This window comes from Metopolophium dirhodum, chromosome 1 (assembly GCF_019925205.1).
Source record: "Metopolophium dirhodum isolate CAU chromosome 1, ASM1992520v1, whole genome shotgun sequence".
Classification (NCBI taxonomy): Eukaryota; Metazoa; Arthropoda; class Insecta; order Hemiptera; family Aphididae; genus Metopolophium; species Metopolophium dirhodum.
In genome coordinates this window covers 2673005-2686393 of record NC_083560.1, presented here as the reverse complement: position 1 = coordinate 2686393, position 13389 = coordinate 2673005, and the positions used below count along the sequence as shown (strand labels likewise).

General features: G+C 27.9%; 1 long non-coding RNA gene across 1 annotated transcript; it reads right to left on the bottom strand.

Moving 5' to 3' along the window:
- Positions 1-5230: 5230 nt before the first annotated feature.
- Positions 5231-10987, bottom strand: LOC132933570 (uncharacterized). The gene is made up of 3 exons (XR_009662902.1): positions 10793-10987; positions 5833-5968; positions 5231-5243 (listed from the first exon to the last, which is right to left on the bottom strand). It is a non-coding gene; the product is annotated as an uncharacterized LOC132933570 (long non-coding RNA).
- Positions 10988-13389: the final 2402 nt, after the last annotated feature.

Here is a 13389-nt window from a genome sequence, read left to right as displayed (position 1 = left end):
GTCACGTCACTTGATGGAGACAACAAATGTCGGTGCCCTCATAAATTCAAAGAACACTTGTGTGTCAAACACAACATTACTGTGGAGTTAGAAGAGATGACTTTTGGTTTAAAACACATAGGTAGTAGGTATATTATGGTTTTATAAATTCTTTAAATTTGTTGAGTGTAAATTAAATGTCCTAATGTATGTAGTAGAAAGTGGAACAAATGAATAGTGTTATGTTGACTGAAGTGTTAAACATTATTTAATATTATTAATTACAAGAAAAATGCATAGTTTTTGAAAAGATTTTTTATCTAATAAGTATTATTAAGAAATTTTAAACTCATCAATAGATGTAATTTGTTACAACGCTCTCAAGGTTTTGTAAACAAGTGATTTTTGTTCAGATCCTCCACTAATATTACTCAAATTATTTCTCCAATTTCTATCGACATGCCAGGTACATAACTATATATATGTACTGGTAACGGCTAAACAGACAACAGGGATATAATGTGCTCCAAATTCAATTAAAAGGTAATAATATAATGATTAAAACTTTATAATTAAATACAAATACATCAAATACATTAATTATTAATAATAACTTATATATTCAGTGACACACATCGAGGAAGTAGTAGGAATTATTATAATTATAAATCCCTACAAAACAAATCCTGTGTGCGCTACTCTATATATTTGTGTTTTGTACAGTAAAATAGTGTTAATTTAGTAGATAAGTAACTTATTATTATTTTAATATTAACTGTTAATATTAAAATAAAAATATAACATGAATATTAGTTCCAAATTATATTTTACAGTGTGATTTATCAAGCACCCTCACTCCCAATTTTTTCCTTTAACAATGAAATTATTCAAATTCTTTTTTGAATATTTAAATATACTCAAAGAGTGTATATTTTTTTAAATTCTTGAATTTTTTTTTTACTACATAAGGAGTGTGGTGACTTAAACTTCTGTTTTTCAAATGAGAACCTCACTTTTTGAATGTAATTTAAATACTGAAAATATCAACGCATCAGAATCAAAATTCAAACAAATTGTTTTTGAGTTATTCTTATTTAACTTTGTGTACTAAGGTTAATAGGTTCATGATAATGGGTTTGGAAGATATGGGGCCTACGAGATGATTTAAAAATATTGGTGACATTTTTATATAAATTTTTAATATTGGTTAATATTTTAACATTAATAATTTGTAGAAATGGTCAAATATAACAAATACTAGATCCAATATAACCAGTTTTAAGGACTATTATCTTAGAATAAATATTTTAATAATTGAGAATATACTCGTCCAAATTTTGAATTGCATAAATAAAAATTTTCAAAAATAAATAAATATCCACTAAATAGTTAACAGTAAAAAAGAAGGTTAATTTTGAAAAAAAAAGTTTGTATTGCCAGAAGAAACTCTTTAAGTAGTACAAAAAAAAACAAGAATTTGAAAAAATGTTCTTTAAGTATAATTATTAAAGATTTTAAAAACCTAATTTTGAATAATCGCATTATTAAAGAAAATGGGAGTGAGCTTGCTTGGCGAATCACTCTGTATATAATGGGTGTTAATGCAGAAAAACATTTATTAATAATCTCATTTGTATATTAGTAAATTTAGTGGCATAGACACTTTTTTACTATAACTTATAAGTAAAACTATGTATGTAATATGAAATATTATGCAAGTTAGGAAAATAATATTAAAAAAGTAATTTTGTTTTAAGTTAATTTAGTCAAAAAATATTTATATTTTAAAAAATTCTAAAAAACAAACTACTTGATTTAGATAAATGTTTTTACCATCAAAATTGTTCTTATAATCAGACTAACAAATTGGCTATTTTAAAATCAATAAGAATTTGAAAGAAATTTTTAAATTTTTAATTTCATTTTCAAGAAATAAATATGAAAAAATTTATTCTGGAAATAGCAAATGTTTATAAATTATATTATTTAGGTAATATATGTATAAAAAAAAGTTAAATCTTGATTATAACAAAAGTTATTTCATTTGACTGGTCTTTCTGTTATACCATGTTTAACGATAAACCCGATAAGGTACATTATATACAAACTGAGGCAATTTATTGTATGTACTATATTATAACTTAGTAGTTTAAACTTTAAGAAATTATCCACAATTACTGACTAATAATATTTCATATATTTGTATAAATTTATAAATTATAAAAAAATTAAATATCACCCACCATTTTCCAAGGATATTAATGAAGTACACGAAGTTCTAATAAATTTGAATATTACGACTAACAAAAATGAAAACTTTTTAATTAGGAAACAAATATAATTATACTATTATACCTAAATAAACGATTAACGTATACATAGGTTATCGAATCTATATGTATATAGGAAGCTGTGTATATAGAAGGAATAAAATAAATCGCCGCAATTTGTAAAATGTATCTTATCGGTTTTGTCAAAGATCGTATGATGTAAAAATTTGTTGTCACAGTTTACATATGAACTTTTAGAAAAAGGTTAATTTTGCCGCAGTTTACCCATCTCGTCGTGTTATTTCTACCTGATTACTGGCAAAATATTATTACGGTATTTATATATTTAATTTAAAACAGAAATACCGATACAAGAAAATTGAATACCTTTTACGCGCTGTAAATCTCTGTAGAGATATGCGAATATTAAGATTATAGTTAAAAAACAACTGATTTGATAAATATAATAAATTTTCAAATGTAATACTTTTCTTAAAATTTACGTTTAACATTTAACATTATCTTATTTCAAAATGCTCCATTACATTAATTACAGGGTTACTTTATATTTTCTAAGCACACACATTTCTATTTAATATTTTCGTAGCAAAATTATATTCCAAATTCTTTTTTTTTTATTTTATACTTATTATTATAGATTAATACTTTCTTTACATATTACATATATTTTAATTTTGTCAAAATGTATTAAATTAAAAATATAATAATTATTTTGTATTTAAAATGTCTAAAATGTTCTACAGCCCGCATCTATCTCTGTTCTTCATTATTTTACCCTCAAACTTGAAAATATGTCTAAAAAAATACAAGATAAAAAACATTTTTTTTACAAACTTTTTAATACAATTATTTGAATTAAAATACAAAATCAAAGATCGATATGCGGGCTGTAGGAAGTCTTCTTCTTTCAGATAAAAAAATAATCCGACAATTCTACAAAGCTTGAGAGTTCTTCCCCTAAAGTCATTTTTTGCGATATAATTCACCCTATAAACACTCCCCCCCTAAATAGGTATCGAGTAGTTGATTAGTGGAAAAATGTTACGATTGAGGTGGCAACAAAAATAAAAAATTTAATTTTAAAATTTTATAGAATTGTGAGAATTTAAAAAACTGGCACAAACTTAGGAACACGCTTATACCTACACTCAACATTTATGCTAAAGTAAAAGTAAAATTTTTTATAATAGATAATAGAAAATTTTTAGAATAATAGATATTTTAAACTTCTCATTTTACTAACGAGTTCAATATATTAAACAATTAGGAACACAGAAAGTTACCATATTCTATAGTTTAGGAATTTAGAATTTTAAGTGGGTAGGTACGTAGTACGTTTTTAGTCGATTTTTATTTATAATGTTGTGCATTAATCACACTAACATTTCGTTACCCGTATTCAGTGAGTCTGAATTAACTGAATTATTGTCTATTTAACTATCTCTTCTCTTCTTCTTTCATCATCACATACAGGAAAGCTCAAGCAAACACTACACTGAAATAATATTCATTTTTCATTCAGTATACCCCTTGACAATATAATATGTCAAGTCGCTCACATCCGTGTTATTATCAACTGTATAAACTCATCGTAATTTCGTCACAATTTTGTTTGTATACTTTGGCAGTTTCTATTCAAAAAGCTAGAAAACAATCGAGTAAAGATTAAATAACAATAATCAATATATTTCGATGTCTTTTAATTTTGAATTTTCGAGGACACAATTCAACAACTTGGAACATAAACAATTGCCTTATTTTATAGTTAGGAATTTAAAACTTAAAGTACGTAGTGCAAACACACAAGAGTACATATAGGTATACAAAAAGTTGTATATACAATAAAAAATATGTTAAATATAAGTAAGAAATATATGTTAGTTTATTGTTTTTAGGCAAAAAAATCATAAAACTAATTAAATAACAATAATACGAATTACTACAGCCAATAAAACATAAAATTATAAACGTAAACTCCTAACAAAATTATCGTCGTCTATAATAAGGTGGTAAATTTGAACGCATCGTAATTTCCGATAGCTTTGTGTAATTCATTGTGTCTACTCCATTGCTCTTTGTTATCGAAGTATCTACCGCATGTTGAACAGCGATATACATCTTCCTCTGGTTCAATTCTAGAAAAAAAAATTTAGTTATATTAATTAGGAATATTTTAATCATATTATAATTTAAATTCAAATTTTTCGGAGTAGAGGGAAGTTCAAATGCTTGATTAATTGTTTTGCATTATGAAATAATTAATATTAAATCTATTGATATGGATAGGACGGTAAGATGGTGGTCAGCCCATAGTTCTCTTATAATATTTTTAAATTACAAAAAAGTATCATCAATTATAATCTTTGAATTGCAACAAAATAAGATCGTTATATGAAAACAATATGTCAATTTAAGGGTGAATATCCAATGTCAAACTTCAAACGCTCATTAAAAAAAAGTGTTTGAGTTTCCGGTAATACAATTTATTAAAATATTCGAAAATATCCGACTAACTATATATTCACTGTCCCACCAGAAAAGTTACTGAAGTTGAGAATCAGAGCATTATTTCAACAACTTATCGTGCACACAGACACAATAAATACAAAATAAAAAGGAATACACACACATATTAAAATCTCAAACATATAATATCACAGCAAATAAAGCCCTATTTAAAATATATATTTTTTAGCTAATAATGGTACCTACAAAACTAAGACAATTTACCCATAACTATCGAAAAACCACTCATTTCTCAATGGATTTGTTTGAATTATATGCTAAATATATCTAATAACTATCAATTTATACTTACGCGGCCAATAATTGTTTGGTACATTTACGATGATATACTGCCGTCTCTCTCGACAACATGAAATGTTTGCAATTCTTGCACATGAAATAGTCTCCAATCGCGGAGTCGTTCATTTTTATAATGCATCTCCTCATGGCTACTCCGGGCATTTTGGACTAAAGAAAATTGATTTTTAGTTTATTATAATATAAACTTCGTCATAAAGAGAATAATAATAATAATAATAATAGTAATAATAATTCACTGTACTATCGAAATTTGCCAAAACAAAACACACAATCATGTATATTGTAGAAAATTAGGAAGGTTATAAAATAATTTATATTAAATGTTCTATTATAAAATAATTAATTTTTTAATTCAAAACAACATATAAGGTCTTATAAATGTTCTCATGAATATTTTTAAAAATTTATAGGATAGGTAACAGTGTCAAAGTACGAATAAATGCGTGTTAAATAAACGGAAACTATGTTATTCGAAGCTATATAAATAGATATATGATAACATTTTAATAGTATTATCAATTGCGTACCATTAGGGTGACATGACGGGCAATGAGCCACGGGCCATTTGCCCAAAAAATACAATTTTATTGATATTTGTAGATAAGAAAATTGAAATTCGAAAGTGGTCATAAACAACTCAAAACGAGTCAAAATATTTTCAAAATGTTATTGTTTATAGAAAATAAAATATAAACTATTGTACGGCTAATGTCTATAATAAAGCAAATATACTTACGATAAGTGTATTTTTCTTGAAATCAATAGCAAAACTCTGTACTGCGAGTAACGTCCGCTTCGTTGTCTCTCGATAAATATCAGTTATTCTGCCGATGGTTAATAGCCGGTTTGAATAATGCTGTATGTCATTAAAACTGTAAATTGTACAATAAATATTAGACGCCTGTGATAGTAGGTACATAATATTATTAAATATCCATATAGAAATATTAGATAGCAAGAACAATTAGGTGCCTATTAAATTAATTGAATTATAAATATTTTAACATCCGATAAAATATTAGTAAATACCTAACAATTAGTTAAAAATAATGTATTGTGTGTTTTCATCTAAACCGAAACGCAGAATGAGGATATGAATAAAAAATAAAATAAACAAAATAAAATTTTGTGTATACAATGTTATATTTTAAAATAATAACTAAAATTAATGCGATTTCCTACAATTCACAGGCCTTACATAATATAATATATTTATATTAAGCGTAAAAGTATATTTTATTTGGCCGTACTCATGCTAGTCACCCGTTGAAATCTCCAGCTCGTAGGTGCATGTGAGGACGTTTTACTGTTACCTCAGTGAAAAACGCAATGAGCCGACTGCCCTAACACGTAGGACACTTGAGCTGCTAGTGACTAAGAATTTACCCCCCACCTCTTACTCATCCCTCGTTAGTCTGTTTTGATAAAATGCGTCCACCCGGCGGCACGGCTGACGCCGTCTCGATCGGCTTTGAAATTGTGCCCTTTAGAACGTTAATTTCACGCACAATACAATGTGTACATACAGGTACGAAATCGTTATACCCAACTAACCCCCAAGCAATAAAACTAGTTTGGTATGTTCGTTTTAAAGGAAAACGGTTTTTTTGTATTCCGCAGTAAGTCAGAGGACACTAAATACCTATATTATATTGTAACGTAATATGGGTCAAAAAAGGTAAAACGAATATCGGTCTTTGTCAATTTTTGCTTCGGAGTTTCTATAGGCCGTGTGCCAGCAGCCAGTATCTAAAACGTGTACCTTGGACATTTTGATATAACAATATTGTGATTTTAACGTCCGAAGAAGTTAGCCGTTTCTTAAAATATAATATTATAGTATTATAGCAGTGCCAAACTATTATAACAATAGTGTGCCCAAATTTTCGATGTAGGACTATGTTTGCGCTTCTGGATATTTACTGGCATTTGGCCGGGCAACTAATAAAATAAAAAGGTGGTGTTTACAACTTTGGACGGGATAGGTGACTCAATATAAATATAAAATATATTAAATATTTGACGATAATATATTAAATAACACGACAAGTGTACGAAGGTGAAGACGTCTCTTACCGAGCGAAACTCAAAATAAGAATAATTCAGCGGAGCCCGGCGTCTCACGGACCGGTTGCCAAATGTTATAATAAAAACGGCAGCATGTTCGAAATAGTCTATTTGGAAGTAAATTTAAAAAAAAACATATTATCGCATACATTTAGTGGGTGGATATAAAATTATATAAAATGCGGTATAAAAATCCCCACGAATAAACCCACGCTAGGAAAAAAAATCTCAGAATATAATATTATTCACAACCATATGAAAGAGATAGAACAAATATTTTTAAGCGATATTATTAGTGTAATATTTTACCACATTATTAATATTTAATTTAAAATAATATATACTTATACCTACCTCTATAGCATAGGAATACCGTGACGTACCGAATGGGTGATAAATCAATTCGCTAAACACTATTTTGCCGACACCTGAATTTCCGATATCCGACACATGCACACATTATATATTTAATTCAAAATTAATTACATATTATACTTAAAAATATATTTTCAAGTCAGTTTATCAACTATAGCTCAACTAACCTTATAACTTAAGTCCCTAGCGCTAATTATAGGTTATAAATTAAAAAATGTGTTCGCACCCAAGCTATTTATATTATATTATATTAAATCACTGGTTGTCGTTTCCGCATCACAATTTATTGTTGAACTTCACCCTTTTGTAAGACAGTTGTTTATTGTTGTAATTTGTGGTTATACTTGCACTATATAACTGATAAAAATGTGTATACCTAAAAGCGCAAGTTGTTTTCTAACTATAATCTTAATATTCACACATGTCTATATTATTTTATTCTCGTTATAGATATTCAATTTTCATATATTGTATGGGTATTTCTATTTTAAAATATATATAATATATATACCGTAATAATATTGTATAGTTAATAAGTTATCTATCAGGTAAAAAGTTAAGTTAGTAAAAATTTATATTGAACACGCTCATTGATGAACTTAATTCAACGATAGAAATATAATATATTATTGGTATTTTAAATAATTGCAGTTGCGCAAATGACCAAAATATATAGGCTAGGTTAGGTTACAAGTCGGTAGACGTCACCGCATAGGACCGCGGCGGCTACAATCTAATATAGACTAACGACACATCGCCGAGTACCTTAAAATAGCAAGGGCTGTTATAATATTATTATGATACATTGGATTATGTGTTTACAATATTTTATTATTGAGACGGGCAAAGGCGTGTCCTTAGGTGAGCCAATTTAAGACGCCAAACGTATATATTTTATATGTACACGATTGTCATAATATTTTAAGTTATAGGTGAAAGGTATTGTTCAACTAGTAGGTCGCGGGTCCGCGGGGAGGTAGCGAAAATTTGTCTGCAGGAGGGAGTCATGACACAGAAGTGTCCCTCTGCTAAGGGGCTATTCAGGGAGGACTTTAACCCTCTCTAAAAACAATCCAGCCCACCCAATGAAATTTGTAATAAAACGTCTGATGTCACATCCTATTTTTATAATAGTTAAATTATTAATTGTATCAATAATTATTATTTTTAAATAATGTCATCAATATTGTTTTCTACATTCCAACAAAATATACATTGTTAATCAAATTCTTAGATAATTATTGATGACAAAAACGTTTAAAGTAAGTAGAGATGTCTTATTTAAATTTTGTTTAAAATATACAATTTTATATCTGAGTAAATTAATATGAAACGTAATAATTTTCGTGAAAATATTCCTTTTAGGAATTTACAGACATACAACAATAATACATATATGTGTAGGTATATATTTATAGTTTAATAAGTTTTATCTACTGTTGGGTTTAAAATTAATTTAACTGTTTTAAATTTATAAAATTAGTATATTATAGTCATATATACTTTTATTCACTTATTACGATCACTTGAATGAATTTGTAGAAGTGAATTAGATATTACCAACGACCATATCGTTTCTAGCGAATACAATCGTTGTACCTGATAATATCTATATGAAATAATATTTTATTGACGATCGTCTACAAAATATGACACTACGTTACTATAATATAAATGATAAAAAAAAGGTGCCGAGTAAAATATAATTATATAGTCGCTAAACATATTAACGTTTCAAAGTATCATTTGAATTTATCGAGTAAATTGCAATGAAATTGTTTTATGAAAACACTATTTGTTAGTCAATGTATCGAGTACAATACATAATTGACTAATAAAATGTATTGAAATACAACAATCACATGGCAAGTCACTCGATCAATTTAAATATATAATTATTAAATATATATTAATAATAATATTCTTAATTTACGGAGATAATACATAACTTTACTTAATATAAATAACAAATAACAGATTTATGGTCAGTACCTATTTGGTTTCACAAATCCATCACTGTATTACGAATGTATAATATATAATATTATTATCATACAGTATCGCCATAAGTGTTAAAATATTTTTTTACTGAGGCGGTCAAAGGCGTGACCTTAAAGGGCCATATTAAAAGGCGCCAAATATTTATAAACATGTACACGTCGACAATGCGCTGTATCGTCATAAATTTTGGTTATCGGTATATGTATATAGTATATTGTTCAATGTGTCCGTTATTATATTTAGTTATTCTTTTTATATTATGTCAATTGTTTTCTACAAATGGCGGGTGTCCACCAAACCAGTAAAATTTTCTTATTTATACTTTATTTATGGATACTTGCTTTACAAGCATGAATGTATAATATAATTATGATACGCATTGGCATTTGTGTTTACAATATTTTATTACTGAGACGTGTCCTTAGGTGAGCCATATTAAAAGGCGATAAACGTATATATTAACTTACACGATTTCGTAGAAATCAGCCGGCTATGGTCCCGATATAATACAATGACGATACATCGTCGGGTATAATAGTGAGGGTTGTTATAATATTATGAGTGGACCTGTGTAATATATTGTAATATATCGGTTCATAATATTATATAACACAGGCAGGCATGAAATTGTTGTGGATTGAAACAGTTTGAATGCCTCAGCTTGGTAGTTATTTTATTATATAGGTGGGTAACATAGTACATAATATATCGTCGCAAATATAAAATATTAATTAGAACTCTTCCTACTAAATGTATTAATTTATTATTTACTTATACAAGTACCTATTGAAAACGCCGGAGTACTAAAAATATTATCAAGTATGCCCGGACACCAGATATACTTCGCGCGCACCACTTATCACCTACCGACTCTTGTACACTATGACCTATGGTGTGTTTGTGTGTGAGTAACTCAGTCGGCAGCGGTCGGGATCGCCTCACGAATACCGACGAGCTACGTAATATGAATGCGGTGTGTATGTGTGTATTTGTGTGAGTGTGTGCTTAAAAGAAAACTAATAATAAAAGGTAACACGTTTCAAGTAAATAATTAGTTGTTGTATAATTCACGATATCAATAATAATGTAGCTATATTAGAATCACAGCAACACAATAATATAGTTTATAAAAAAAGTATAATATAAATAATTAATCGGTGGCCCTTACGACCAAGATAAAATATAATATTTATACGGCCCTTCCGGCACGATAATAATTAATATGACAAAGATATAATGATAAAATAACTCACAGTTGTGGAGCGCAGTCTGGCCAGCTGGTCCTAGCTATATAATAAAAATAAAGTTTCACACACACACAAGATAAAAAAATATAATAACAATAATAATTTTGGTGATTCGCGCCTTGACAATAATATAATAACAGTTTACGTGGCGATTGCGCCTACAATAATATAATAACAGTTTACGTGGCGATTTGCGCCTACAATAATATAATAACAGTTTACGTGGCGATTTGCGCCTACAATAATATAATAACAGTTTACGTGGCGATTTGCGCCTACAATAATATAATACACTGGCAATTCGTGCCGACAAAAAACAACTATAATTTAATTTGTAAAAACGGCGATTTGCGCACGTAATAATGGCTGTTTCGATTACACTACGAAAAACCGTACTGGTTCATTTGCGGCGGCCTATGTGACCGATACCGCGTCGCGGCCTAATCTACATAAAATATAATCTCTAGAACAATATAAAAATAAAAATAAACAATGCTCAGGTGTGCGTGCGAGTGTGTATGTGAGCCGGACGGTGGAGGGATATATGGCGATACGGTGGCGACAATTAACAATTAAATTTAACGCATTATCTGGCGTCGACACCTATGATAATAGTTATTAATATTAGTTACAAAGACTTATTAGCAAAAAAATACATTTTTAGTAGTGAGTATATTATTATAAATCAAAAGTATTAGAATGAAAAATGTGTTTGCTATATTATCGTATATTGAATCACTGGTTGTCGTTTGCGCATCACTATTGTTAATACATTTTCACCTTTTTTAAATGACAATTTCGCATCTCTCCATTTTTAGGTTGAATATACATATAGTATGTGCACTGAAAATATAACTGATATATAATTATTATACCCAAAATCGCTAGTTGTTTTCTAACTATATTCTTAAAATTCACACATCTCCAAACTTACTCATTCCTGGCATTTCTGTTTTAATTTACATATATATAAATACCGTTATAATTTTAAGCAGGTAATCAGTTATCTTAAATAGTAGTTATTAAGTAGTTAGTAAGTTACTAAAATCTATAGGGCAAACGCTTATAAATGAATTTTAATTCAACGACATAAATATAATGTATTAATATTATTTTAAATATGCGCAGTTGTGGCAAAGACGTTAATATATAGGTTTTTTATGATACACAAATCGGTAGACGTCACCAAATGGGGCGCGGTGGTTACAATATAATATAATGATTAACGACACATTGTCGAGTATATTACAGTTATAATGTAATTATTACGAATATATTATATATAATATTTCTATAATACAGTGGCGACATATGTGTTTACAATATTTAATTACTGAGGTGGTAAAAGGCGAGTCCTCTCGTACCACATGTATAGGTGCCAAACGTATATACTTTACATGTACACAACGACAATGCGCGGTATTGTCATAATACTTTGGTAGTTGGTGAAAGGTTTAGAGTTTAACTTCTTCGTTGCGGGTCCGAGAGCGTTGCAAATTGTTTAGGTCTGCAGGAGGGGAACCTCTCTAAAATTGATCCAGCCCACCCAATGGAATTCGTAACAGTATGTCACATGTTAGTTTTATCAATTGTATCAATAAGTATTATTTTTTAATAATGTCAATTGTTTTCTACAATTTCAACAACATATATTTAATAATTTGTAAAAAAAATAATAAATACTTAAAAAGATAATACAACTTAATATAAACGTAACAAGTTACAAAAGAAAATTTGTAAGCTCTCGTAAGGTAATACACGAATATGAAAACGAGGTGTGTAAGTTTCAATACTGTGGAAAACATAATCTGAAATGAAAAATTTTATGAATTACAACATTTTAGTTTATAAAACTAACAAAATTACTCGACACGATTATTTTAAATATTTAGGTTTTTTTATTCTTTTTAAAGTGTACTGCTGTTATTATATTTAAAAATGTAAAATTTAAGATATTAGATCATTAAACTATATGTGCTCGGCTAAATGTTGACAAAAAATAAAATTACAATAATTTTATACCTATTATATTTTTTTAGTATCATCGTATATTATAAAAAAAAATTAAATGTATTTTAAATAATTTAATGATATGATATATTATTCCAATAATCACAAATAAACGATTAGTCTATAATAGGTTCTAATACTACGCAATATTAAGTATTTATTTTTTCCGCATAGGAACTAACATTCAACGTCCCACGGCCTACGGACCCGCGAAGCACACGTTGAATAATACACACTTACCTATATGGCTATTACCAAAGTATTTGATAATATAGCGCATTGTTTTCATGTACATGCTCATATAAATTTGTCGCATATAACTGAAACTGATAACATTTCATTCGGAACATGATTTAAGATAGTACTAGCACACATCAGTGTCTGTGCCTTAGATAATAATATTATGCTTATGATATAATATAATATAATATACCTATGATCTATGATCTATGAACTACTGACTATATAGGCGAAACACAGGGTGATATTATAATTAATTTTAAACTAATATCAAAAATAATTTTGATATGAAAAATAGTAAAACTTGTTATATAATTAACATCAATTTAAATCCACATTTTAATAAAAATTAT